At 43.6% G+C, this 12,938-nt stretch overlaps 1 protein-coding gene across 1 annotated transcript in view; it reads right to left on the reverse strand.

Annotated features, from left to right (window-relative positions):
• The window catches only part of LOC126094493 (leucine--tRNA ligase, cytoplasmic), a 176,650-nt gene that overhangs the window by 15,968 nt on the left and 147,744 nt on the right, over positions 1-12,938 (reverse strand). The gene's annotated exons all lie outside the window — the stretch shown is intronic.

Genomic DNA, 12,938 nt, shown 5'->3' on the forward strand with positions numbered 1-12,938 from the left:
TGCCTCTGTGTGGGCTCTAATCTCTCTGATTTTATCCTCATGGTCTCTTCGCGAGATATACGTAGGAGGGAGCAATGTACTGCTTGACTCTTCGGTGAAGGTATGTTCTCGAAACTTTGACAAAAGCCCGTACCGAGCTACTGAGCGTCTCTCCTGCAGAGTCTTCCACTGGAGTTTATCTATCATCTCCGTAACGCTTTCGCGATTACTAAATGATCCTGTAACGAAGCGCGCTGCTCTCCGTTGGATCTTCTCTATATCTTCTATCAACCCTATCTGGTACGGATCCCACACTGCTGAGCAGTATTCAAGCAGTGGGCAAACAAGCGTACTGTAACCTACTTCCTTTGTTTTCGGATTGCATTTCCTTAGGATTCTTCCAATGAATCTCAGTCTGGCATCTGCTTTACCGACGATCAACATTATATGATCATTCCATTTTAAATCACTCCTAATGCATACTCCCAGATAATTTATGGTATTAACTGCTTCCAGTTGTTGACCTGCTATTTTGTAGCTAAATGATAAAGGATCTATCTTTCTGTGTATTCGCAGCACATTACACTTGTCTACATTGAGATTCAATTGCCATTCCCTGCACCATGCGTCAATTTGCTGCAGATCCTCCTGCATTTCAGTACAATTTTCCATTGTTACAACCTCTCGATACACCACAGCATCATCTGCAAAAAGCCTCAGTGAACTTCCGATGTCATCCACCAGGTCATTTATGTATATTGTGAATACCAACGGTCCTATGACACTCCCCTGCGGCACACCTGAAATCACTCTTACTTCGGAAGACTTCTCTCCATTGAGAATGACATGCTGCGTCCTGTTATCTAGGAACTCCTCAATCCAATCACACAATTGGTCTGATAGTCCATATGCTCTTGCTTTGTTCATTAAACGACTGTGGGGAACTGTATCGAACGCCTTGCGGAAGTCAAGAAACACGGCATCTACCTGTGAACCCGTGTCTATGGCCCTCTGAGTCTCGTGGACGAATAGCGCGAGCTGGGTTTCACATGACCGTCTTTTTCGAAACCCACGCTGATTCCTACAGAGTAGATTTCTAGTCTCCAGAAAAGTCATTATACTCTAACACAATACGTGTTCCAAAATTCTACAACTTATCGACGTTAGAGATATAGGTCTATAGTTCTGCACATCTGTTCGACGTCCCTTCTTGAAAACGGGGATGACCTGTGACCTTTTCCAATCCTTTGGAACGCTACGCTCTTCTAGAGACCTACGGTACACCGCTGCAAGAAGGGGGGGGCAAGTTCCTTTGCGTACTCTGTGTAAGAACTGGTATCCCATCAGGTCCAGAGGCCTTTCCTCTTTTGAGCGATTTTAATTGTTTCTCTATCCCTCTGTCGTCTATTTCGATATCTACCATTTTGTCATCTGTGCAACAATCTAGAGAAGGAACTACAGTGCAATCTTCCTCTGTGAAACAACTTTGGAAAAAGACATTTAGTATTTCGGCCTTTAGTCTGTCATCCTCTGTTTCAGTACCATTTTGGTCACAGTGTGTCTGGACATTTTGTTTTGATCCACCTACCGCTTTGACATAAGACCAAAATTTCTTAGGATTTTCTGCCAAGTCAGTACATAGAACTTTACTTTCGGATTCATTGAAGGCCTTTCGCATAGCCCTCCTCACACTACATTTCGCTTCGCGTAATTTTTGTTTGTCTGCAAGGCTTTGGCTATGTTTATGTTTGCTGTGAAGTTCCCTTTGCTTCCGCAGCAGTTTTCTAACTCTGTTGTTGTACCACGGTGGCTCTTTTCCATCTCTTACGATCTTGCTTGGCACATACTCATCTAACGCATTATGTACGACGGTTTTGAACTTTGTCCACTGATCCTCAACACTATCTGTACTTGAGACAAAACTTTTGTGTTGAGCCAACAGGTACTCTGAAATCTGCTTTTTGTCACTTTTTCTAAACAGAAAAATCTTCCTACCCTTTTTAATATTCCTATTTACGGCTGAAATCATAGATGCCGTAACCGCTTTATGATCGCTGATTCCCTGTTCTGCGTTAACTTTTTCAAATAGTTCAGGTCTGTTTGTCACCAGTAGGTCTAATATGTTATCGCCATGAGTCGGTTCTCTGTTTAACTGCTCAAGGTGGTTTTCAGATAAAGCACTTAAAAAAATTTCACTGGATTCTTTGTCCCTGTCACCTGTTATGAACGTTTGAGTCTCCCAGTCTATATCCGGCAAATTAAAATCTCCACCCAGAACTATAACATGGTGGGGAAATCTACTCGAAATATTTTCCAAATTATCCTTCAGGTGCTCAGCCACAACAGCTGCTGAGCCAGGGGGCCTATAGAGACATCCAATTACCATGTCTGAGCCTGCTTTAACCGTGACCTTCACCCAAATCATTTCACATTTCGGATCTCTGTCAATTTCCTTCGATACTATTGCACTTCTTATCGCTATAAACACGCCTCCCCCTTCACTGTCCAGCCTGTCTCTGCGGTATACATTCCAATCTGAGTTTAGGATTTCATTACTGTTTACGTCTGGTTTCAGCCAACTTTCTGTCCCTAGTACTATATGGGCGTCGTGACTGTTTATTAATGAGAGCAGTTCTGGGATCTTTCTGTAGATGCTCCTGCAGTTTACTATTAGCACATTAATATTGTTATTCCCTGTTGCATTTTGACTACTCCTACCTTGCCGCGTCTCAGGAGGCGTCTTGTCGGGCCTAGGGAGGGGATTCTCTTACCTAAAAAACCCCCATGTGCACTCCACACGTACTCCGCTACCCTTGTAGCCGCTTCCTGCGTGTAGTGCACGCTTGACCTATTCAGGGGGACCCTACATTTCTCCACCCGATAGCGGAGGTCGAGAAATTTGCACCCCAGATCTCCGCAGAATCGTCTGAGCCTCTGGTTTAAGCCTTCCACTCGGCTCCAAACCAGAGGACCGCGATCGGTTCTGGGAAGGATACTACAAATAGTTAGCTCTGATTCCACCCCGCGAGCGAGGCTTTCCGCCTTCACCAATTCCGCCAACCGCCTGTACGAACTGAGGATGACCTCTGAACCTAGACGGCAGGAGTCATTGGTGCCGACATGAGCAACAATTTGCAGTCGGGTGCACCCAGTGCTCTCTATCGCCGCCGGTAGGGCCTCCTCCTCATCTCGGATGAGACCCCCGGCAAGCAGACAGAGTGAACACTAGCCTTCTTCCCCGACCTTCCCGCTATTTCCCTAAGGGGCTCCATCACCCGCCTAACATTGGAGCTCCCAATAACTAATAAACCCCTCCCCCCGTGTGCCTGCTCGGACCTTGCTGAAGGAGCAGCCACATGTCCACTCACAGGCAGAGCGGGCGATGCCACATGGCCAGCCTCCACGTTGACCCTCCGCCTCATGCGCCGCGAACGCTGCTGAACCCGCCACTCCCCTTGGGGAGTGGGTGGCCCAACCGCGCCTGGTACCCGCGAAGATGTCTCGACAGCAGGGACAGTGGGTGAAGCATGTAACACCTGGGGTGTACCTTGCGACGCACCAGACTCCCCAATGCCGCTACACTCCGAGGCAGCAGCCTGAAGACGGCTGACCGCGGCCATCAACACGCTCAGCTGTTTGCGAACAGTGGCCAGCTCCTCCTGCATCCGTACACAGCAGTCACACATCCTATCCATCCTAAGGAATCAATTTACTGAAGAGAGTTAATCAACCTTTAACTAGACTGCTAATTCACTAAAGGCGGCTGTTTATTCACTAAACTGTGGTTGCTAACCACTTCTTGTAGAAAACAATGAAAATAGCACAACCTGTCTCTGGACTGTATTGAAAACAAACACTAGCACTACTGGCACTATGGTTGACTAAAGGGACTCTCTCTGACTGTATTCAAAACAAACACGAAATCTATGGAACTGTTAGTAGCACTCGACAATTAAAGCTTCCTAAAAGCAAAAACACATGGAAGAAGAAGTGACAAGTAAGAAAAATACAGTTAATACTTAAATTATGGTAGCTCGCTGCACAGCAGACGTGAAGCGGACAGCAGTTACGACGAGGTGTATTTACGCTTCAAGGTGCACTGAAAAATTGTCCTCCTGGATGCATAGTGGATATATAACCCACCCATGTCTCTGAAGCAGTGTTCTATATACTGGCGGAGTCAGGGACTGTGTGCCAGCAGTGAAAGTGATGGTGACATTGCTGTAGGTACTTCACCCATCTCAGAACCCGTTTCATTGTATTTGCTTAATAGCTCATTCTTCTCCTTAACCATACTGGGTGTTGGTTCCCAGACAGTCATAGTTTTTCAGTTGGTCCTTGATTCATACTTTGATGGTGTCTTATGATATGGTCCCAATATTGAAAATATAATATAGTTGGAGGGATAAGAAAACTACTCACTAAGTGGCGGCAGGAGAAAACACATATAAAAGCCGTGGAAATGTGCAAGCTTTCAGAGTCAATGGCTCCTTCTGGCTGAAGGGCAAGGAAGAAGGTGAAGGAAAAGGACTGGCAAGGTTCAGGAAATGGAAAGAGTTATGGATAAATCACCCACAACCCCAAGTCAGCGGAGACATACCAGACAGGAACAGAAGGAAAGACCAATTGTTGGGGGGGATGGGATTCGAAAACTTGAGAGCTTAAAGGTGGAAGATAGGGTAGTAAACAAGACAGAGATTATTGACAAAACACTGTGTATGATTTAATAGGAGCAGGAGGCTGAGTGTATTATCTGTGGTAGACAGGTGAGGTGGCAAAAAAATAGTTAAATCAGAAAGTAAAAGACATAGAAAACTAAAATGGAGTGAAGAAATGGAATAGTTATTGAAAAGAAATGCTGAGACTATAGCAATTTACATTAATTTAGGCCAGGTGGGTGGCAAGAATGAAGGACATGTTTTAATGCCAGTTCCCACCTGCAGAGTTCTGTAAGACTGATGTCAAGGGGAAGAATTGAGATGGCACATGTGGCGAAACAGGCACTGAGTTCACAACTGTCATGTTGCTTTGGTTTATTATTTGCTCGTAAAATGTAATTTTACAAGCATGGCATAATTTTTTTCCAGTTACAAATTACAAACATTTTACAATACCCTACAGTTCCTGTTTTTTTTCTTTTTTTTTCTAAAACTGGATTGTTTCATGTATATGGGGAATGTTGGTGTAAGTGGAGGTGGAATCAATGATGACAAGCAAGGATTGTGGTGGAAGTGGAATGTGCACAGATTCAGACTGTCTGGGAAATGATTGGTATCTCAAGTACAGAGGGGAGTCTTTGTGCTATTGGTTGCAGGTACTGATAAACTAAGGCGGGTATATGTTTAGTGGGTGCTTTGAACCCAGGAATATAGAACAGAAACGGTGGCAACTCCACAGGTGGGAACTGCTGTAACAACAGATCTTTTGTTCTTGCCACCCATCTAGCTCCTTTCTTTCTTTCTTTTTTTTTTGTGGTGGTGGGGGCATCAGTCTTCTGATGGCTTGATGCAGCCTGCCACACGTCTCTCCTGTGCCAACCTGTTCATCCCAGAGTAGCACTTGCAACATAAGTCTTCAATTATTTGCTGGATTTATTCCAATCTCGGTCTTCCCCTGCAGTTTTTACCCTCTACAAGTCCCTCTGGTACCTTGGAGGTCAATGCCTGATGTCTTAACAAATGTCCTATCATCCTGTCTCTTCCCCTTGTCAGTGTTTTCCACATATTCCTTTTCTCTCCAATTCTGTGCCCTTCTCATTCCTTACCAGTACACTTAATTTTCAACATTCGTCTGTAACACCACACTTCAAATGCTTCAATTCTCTTCTGCTCCGGTTTTCCCACAGTCCATGTTTCACTGCCATACAATGCTGTGCTGAAAATGTACATTCTCAGAAATTTCTTCCTCAAATTAAGGCATATATTTGATACCAGTAACTTACTTTGGCCAGGAATGCCATTTTTGTCAGTGCTAGTCTGCTTTTGATATCCTCCTTGCTCCGTTTGTCATTGGTTATTTTACTGCCAAGGTAGCAGAATTCCTTAACTTCGTGACCATCAATCCTGATAAGTTTCTCACTGTTCTCATTTCTACTACTTCTCATTACTTTCACCTTTCTTCAATTTACTCTCAGTCCATATACTGTACTAATTAGACTGTTCATTCCATTCAGCAGATCATTTACTACTTCATTTTCACTCAGGACAGGCAATGTCATCAGTGAATCGTATCGCTGATGTCCTTTCACTTTGAATTTTAAATTGACTCCTGGCCTAAATTTACATTAATTTCTTTGGTCTCGGCATTTCCATTCAGTAACTGGTCCTTTTCTTTGCCCCTTTTAGTTTTCTATGTCTTATTTTTGGACCTGTCTACTTTGCCACACCCCCACCCCACCCCACCATTCTACCTAGTAAATGCAATTAGCTTTTTGCTCTGTGGTGCCGCTACCAGGTTTAAGAGTAAATTATGTCAGAAGATGCAGTGGAACGTTGCATTAGCAGCTGTAGGCCGATAGCATGGCATATCAACATTTGGTTTTAAGGCAACAAGCATGTGAAACTATTATGAGATGGGTTGGCTTTGCTCAGCATAACTTGCCAATGCAGCAGTAATGCATGATGCAAGCAAGATGTCTCCATCTCTGATTTTCAGTGCTGTTGCTGAGTATGTGACCAGGAGTGGCATATTGGCACAACAAGTGCACTGCTATCTGCTATAAACAACTGCTGACTTTGTAACAGATTCATTCACAGTACAGTAGTGCCACCAAAACACAGGTGCTACGCCTGACGATGACAGGCCATGCAGCTGCCAGCCCCAGCCACGGTTTCAAGTTCTCACTGGGGTACATGCTTCTTGCACTAAGTCCATCCAGAGAATTTGGTGCCACAGTGCTGCAGTCTTCTACGCCCACTTCAGCAGAGCTGGACTCCTGCTACGAGGCAGTGGGTCGCACCATAGGCACGGCAGCCACCTTTCAAAAATGTGGTGGGCATGCCTCTTGCCACATGCTTGGCTGCACCAATTCATCTAAGAGGGAGATAATTCTGCAAAATTCCTGAACACACCACCGAAGCCAGTGCTGTGGCGCATTCAAAATAGCCATGGGCCTGGCACCGAGTTCATACTTAGCAAAGCACGGCACGGTACCAGCAAATGTTGCACCCAGCTGGATGGATGCTACCCAATGGAGTAATGGTACAATCGCCTCCCCATCACACCACAGAACTAATATTTAAGTTGGAAATAAAGTGTTAGTTTTGACAGCCGCTTTGTTCTGGGCCTTGTCAGTCTGCCATCTACTCTCAGCCCCTGCCAGCCATACTTCTTACAAAGTAGTCATCCCACCATCCAGAGGACCGCTATAAAATGATGGCAGAAGTGCTGACATCAGTGGACAGTAGAGAGTGAGTCATCCATGCAGTGCAACATGTGGACTGCAATCTGCAGTATCAACACGGTGGGGTGATTGGAGAAACTGTTTGTCACTTTTTATGTGTGAGCCAGGCATGGGATCTAAGAGGGAGTGCCATAACTTGAAGGCTCTGTTCTTTAGACCAGAAGAATTGGCTGAAATGTCTGAACTGGCAACAGTAAATGCCAGTGTTTAGAGCCTATGAAGTGTTCGCAGTGTAATCTGCTTGGACATCATGTGTTGAATCTGTACCTGCATGCTGTTTTACATGCCAGCATTTTGGTTATGTTACAAAGCAGCGTAGAGAATGTAGATAGTTGATGATAGGGCACAGTGTGTAACTTTTTTATGAATGAAGGGTAAAGATTTAATGGGACAGCCATGGTGTCACTGGGCCGGATGCAGTTCAGGCTTTAGTTAATGAGGTAACATCATGCAGAGAAGAAAATATGGTCTTCTTAATAAGCCTGCAACTAAATGTGATGAGTTATTATTGCTCAGGCCACCAAGCCTTGTAACAGAGCCAGCTGCCACTAAACAAATCAGTCCCTTTTCTGGAAGGTCGTTTGAGGATTCAGTTTGTGGAGGACATAACAATGTTGGCGAGTATTGGGGATTGGTCTGCAGTGCCACTAGTCTTGGTGGAATAGTGGTGATATGGGTCGTCAACAGCATTATGGTAATGGTGGTGGGGTGGGCAGAGATAAAACAAGCAGCCGTTAAACACAAGAGGGAGCCCAAAGTCTGCTGAAAGGCATTCCCGTTAAACATAGATGCAACGAGTACGAATACAAAGGCAGAATGTGCAATAATGGGCATGGTGAAGGGAAGAAAGAACAAGTTTTTATTAGATACAGGGGCACATGTATTGGTAGCCAGTAGAAAATCAGTGGGCTGGAGGCAAAGGAACCCACCACACTATAGATCGCATGGGGTGTGGAATAATGATATAAGGCCATTGGGGTCAGTGGAAATAGATTTTTGGGTGGAGGCAGTCAAGTTTAAACAGTGTGAGCAAGTAGTGCCTCTTGAGTGAGGGCACAGCATGATCCAGTGGTTAGACTTTTCGCATCAAAATCCTGCCATAATTGGCCTTCAATAACATATGCTGGAGTTTAGTGGGAACACATTCTTATGTATGCAGTTGATTAAGGTGAGCAAGAAGGATGTCATAGGTTAGGAATTAGGTGAGCTGTGTTTGAGGTAAGGTTCAGCAGCAGACAGTCGATGTACAAGGGTAATTTTTGTTATTTTGGATTTTTACTGAACTCTACATTCACATTACTTTAGTCCCCTACAAAATATTGTCCATGTGCATTAACGTGCTTGTCCCAACACTTTTGGCACTGCTGGAAACAGCTCTTTAACTCCTGAGGCTGGATACTGTTCAAAGCCATTAGCGTGTTTTCTTTGACGTCACCCACATCAGTGAATCTGTTTCCTTTCAGAGTTGGTTTCATCAGTGGGGAAAAGAAAGTAAAAAGGTCAGATACAGCCAGATTGGGTAAGTATGGTGGACAAAGCACAAGCACCATGTTGTTTTTTGTGAGGAATGGTTGAACCATCAGAGCTGTGTGGACTGGAGCATTGTTGTGGAGGAGCAACTAGTTCCCGTTTTTCCACAATTCTGGCCGTTTTCATCACACACTCTCAGTCTTTGTAACACATCCAAATAAAAATGTTGGTTCACTATTTGTCCTGGAGGAACAAACGCCTTGTGAACAACACCATTGACATAAAAAAATAAAATAATGTAGTTTTCACATTGGATGTGCTTTCTTGGGTAGTGGTGACGTTTGAGTTTTCCACTTACTTGACACTTGCTTTGACTCTGGATCAATCCGTAGCCCCAACTCTCATCCCTAGTCACAATTCTTTTAAGAAAATTTGGATCATTCTGCACTTCGCTCTTCAAGTCGCGGCAAATATTCACGCAGTTCTCTCTCTGGTCATCTGTGAGCAAGCGAGTAACAAATTTGGTATACATCTCTCTCATGTGAAAATCTTTGGTTAAAATTCATTGGACCATGCTCTAAGACACTTTCATTTCCTCAGAAATTTGGTCAATGGTCCTTCGATGATCTTCATCAATTGCATGTTTGATTAAGGCAATGTCTCCATAATTTCTTCCTAAAAGACAACTGGAGTGTGGCATGTCTTCAGTTGACATGTTGCCAGATTTGAAATACTCTTGGATGCAGGAAACAAAATTTCACACAGACTCTTTACTCCTTCTTATTGGCCATGCCATTAATATTCAAGGGTTGAAATAGTACTGCAAACAACAGAGAACCACAAACAAACCACTTAACTCTGATGCCAGCTTACCGAGTGATGTGGGGGACCAAAACTAACACCACCTAGTGGCAAAATGCGTAACTACACAGCGTGCATGTGCAACTGTTCTATTCTGGTTATTTTTGGGTCATCCCTAGTACACGGGCAATGTTGGTATAGAGGGAGTTGGCATCAGTGGTGACAAGCAAGGTATGTGGTGGGAGTGGAATGGGCGCGGATTTCAGACAGTCTAGGAAATTGCTAGTGTCTTTAATGTAGAGGGGTGTCTTCCTTCTATAGGTTGCAAGTGTTGATCAGCTAATGCAGATACACATTCAGTGGGTACTTCAAACCCAGCAACTATGGGACAGCCAGGGTAACTGGGTCTGTGGGTCTTAGGAAGAAGGTAAAAAGTGGAAGTGCATGTTTTGGACGGGCTCCAGTGGTAGCGTCTTTAATTAATAATCAAAACATCCTCGGTCTCAGGTTCGAAACCCGCCACCGCTTAAATTTTGATAAATAATCACCACTGGTGGCCAAAGACCTCTGGTGTAAGAAGTCATTCTGCCAACGGACTTGTGAAAGAGGGTGGATGAGTGCACAGAGTTCAGGGTGCTCTCTTGTCCTTGGGGTGGGAAATTGCCCCTAAAGGTGGAAGAATCAGCAATGATCAATGGCATGAGTGGCATGAGGATGCAGAAGGTAGTGGAAACCACTGCAGTCAAGACACACAACGTGTATTCGCAGGACATGAGGCCTGTAATCGAAAAAGTGTCATGATGATCTTTCCTATGGCAAAATATTCCGGAATAGTCCCCCATTCAGATCTCCAGGATGGGAAAAGCATGAATAACCAATGAAAGGGTGGTGTTCTACGAGTTGGACATGGAATAGCAGAAGCTTGCAGCAGCATAAAATGGTATAACACGAGTAGGATTCATTATGGACAGGAAGGTAGGGCAGAGAGTGTGTTACTGTGAACAGTTCAGTGATAGGGTTGTTTTTATCAGAATCGACAGCAAATCAGTACCGGCGTGACAGTTCCAGTCATGCAACATACAAGCAAGCTGAAGATGAAGAGATAGAAAAAGTATATGAGGATATTGGAAGGGTAATACAGTACGTAAAGGGAGATGAAAATCTAATAGTCATGGGGGACTAGAATAGAGTTGCATGGGAAGGAGTAGAAGAAAAGGTTACAGGAGAATATGGCCTTGGAACAGGGAACGAGAAAGCAGAAAGACTGCTTGAGTTCTCCAACAAATTTCAGCTAGTAAGAGTGAACACCCTGTTCAAGAATCACAAGAGGAGGAGATATACATGGAAAAGGCCTGGTAATATGGGAAGATGATGTCTAAGGTCTGACAGATTCTGGAATCAGATACTGGATTGTAAGGCGTACCCAGGAGCAGATATAGACTCAGATCACGATTCAGTAGTGATGAAGAGTATCCTGAAGTTTAAGAGATCAGTCAGGAAGAACCAGTATGCATTTGAGGTACGGAACTACTAAGGAGTGACGAGATATGCTTGAAGTTCTCCAAGGCTGTAGATACAGTAATTAAGACTATTCCAGTAGGCAGTACAGTTGAGGAGGAATGGATATATCTAAAAAGGACAATCACAGAAGTTGGAAACAAAAAGATAGGAACAAAGAAGGTAACTGCAAAGCAGGCATGGGTAACAGAAGAAATAGTTCAGGTGATAGATGAAAGAAGAAAATACAAAAATGATCACAGAAATTCAGGAATACAGAAACACAAGTCGCTGAAAAATTAAATAAATTGGAAGTGTAGGGAAGCTAAGATGAAATGGCTGCATGAAAAATGTGAAGAAATTGAAAAAGAAATGATTGTCAGAAAGACCAACTCAGCATATAGGGAATTCAAAACAACCTTTGGTGTAATAAAAGGCAAGGGTGGTAACATTAAGAGTGCAACGAGAATTCCACTGTTAAATGCAGAGGAGAATGTGGATAGTTGGAAAGAGAACATGAGGCCTCTATGAGGGGGAAGATGTCTGATGTGATAGAAGAAGAAACAGGAGTCAATTTAGAAGAGGTAGGATATCCAGTATTAGAATCAGGACTTAAGAGAGCTTTGGAGGACTTAACATCAAATAAGGCAGAAGGCATAGATAACATTCCATCAGAATTTCTGTAATCATTGGGGGCAGTGACAACAAAATCACTATTCACATTGGTGTGTAGAATGTGAGTCTCGTGACATACCATCCGACTTTCAGAAAAATATCGTCCACACAATTCTGAAGGCTGCAAAAGCTGACAAGTGCGAGAACTATCGCACAATCAGCTTAACAGCTTGTGCATCCAAGCTGCTGACAAGAATAATATAGAGAGGAATGGAAAAGAAAATTGAGGATGTATTAGATGATGATCAGTTTGGCTTTAGGAAAGGTAAAGGCACCAGAGAGGCAATTCTGACATTGCAGTTGATAATGGAAGCAAGACTAAAGAAAAATCAAGACACATACATAGGATTTGTTGACCTAGAAAAAGCGATCGACAATGTAAAGTGGTGCAAGATGTACGACACACTGAGAAAAATGGGGGTAAGCCATAGGGTGAGACGGGTAACATATAATATGTACAAGAGCCAAGAGGGAATACTAAGAGTGGAAGACCAAGAACGAAGTGCTTGGATTAAAAAGGGTGCAAGATAGAGATGCAGTCTTTTGCCTTTACTGCTCAATCTGTACATCAAAGAAGCAATGATGAAATTAAAAGGAAGTTTCTGTAGGAAAAATAAAATTCAAGGTTAAAGGATTTCAATGATACAATTCACTGATGACATTACTATCCTGAGAGAAAGTGAAGAAGAACTACATAACCTGCTGAATGGAATGAATAGTCTAATGGGTATAGAATATAGAATGAGAAGTAGCAGAAATGAGAACAGCGAGAAACTCAACATCAGGATTCATGATTATGAAGTAAATGAAGTCAAGGAATCCTTCTATCTACTTAGCAAAGTAACCAGTGATGGACAGAGCAAGGTGGTCATCAAAAGCAGACTGTTGTTGTTGTGGTCTTCAGTCCTGAGACTGGTTTGATGCAGCTCTCCATGCTAATCTATCCTGTGCAAGCTTCTTCATCTCCCAGTACCTACTGCAACCAATCTGCTTAGTGTATTCATCTCTTGGTCTCCCTCTACTATTTTTACCCTCCACGCTGCCCTCCAATACTAAATTGGTGATCCCTTGATGCCTCTGGACATGTCCTACCAACCGATCCCTTCTTCTAGTC

This window comes from Schistocerca cancellata, chromosome 8 (genome assembly GCF_023864275.1).
Source record: "Schistocerca cancellata isolate TAMUIC-IGC-003103 chromosome 8, iqSchCanc2.1, whole genome shotgun sequence".
NCBI lineage: Eukaryota > Metazoa > Arthropoda > Insecta > Orthoptera > Acrididae > Schistocerca > Schistocerca cancellata.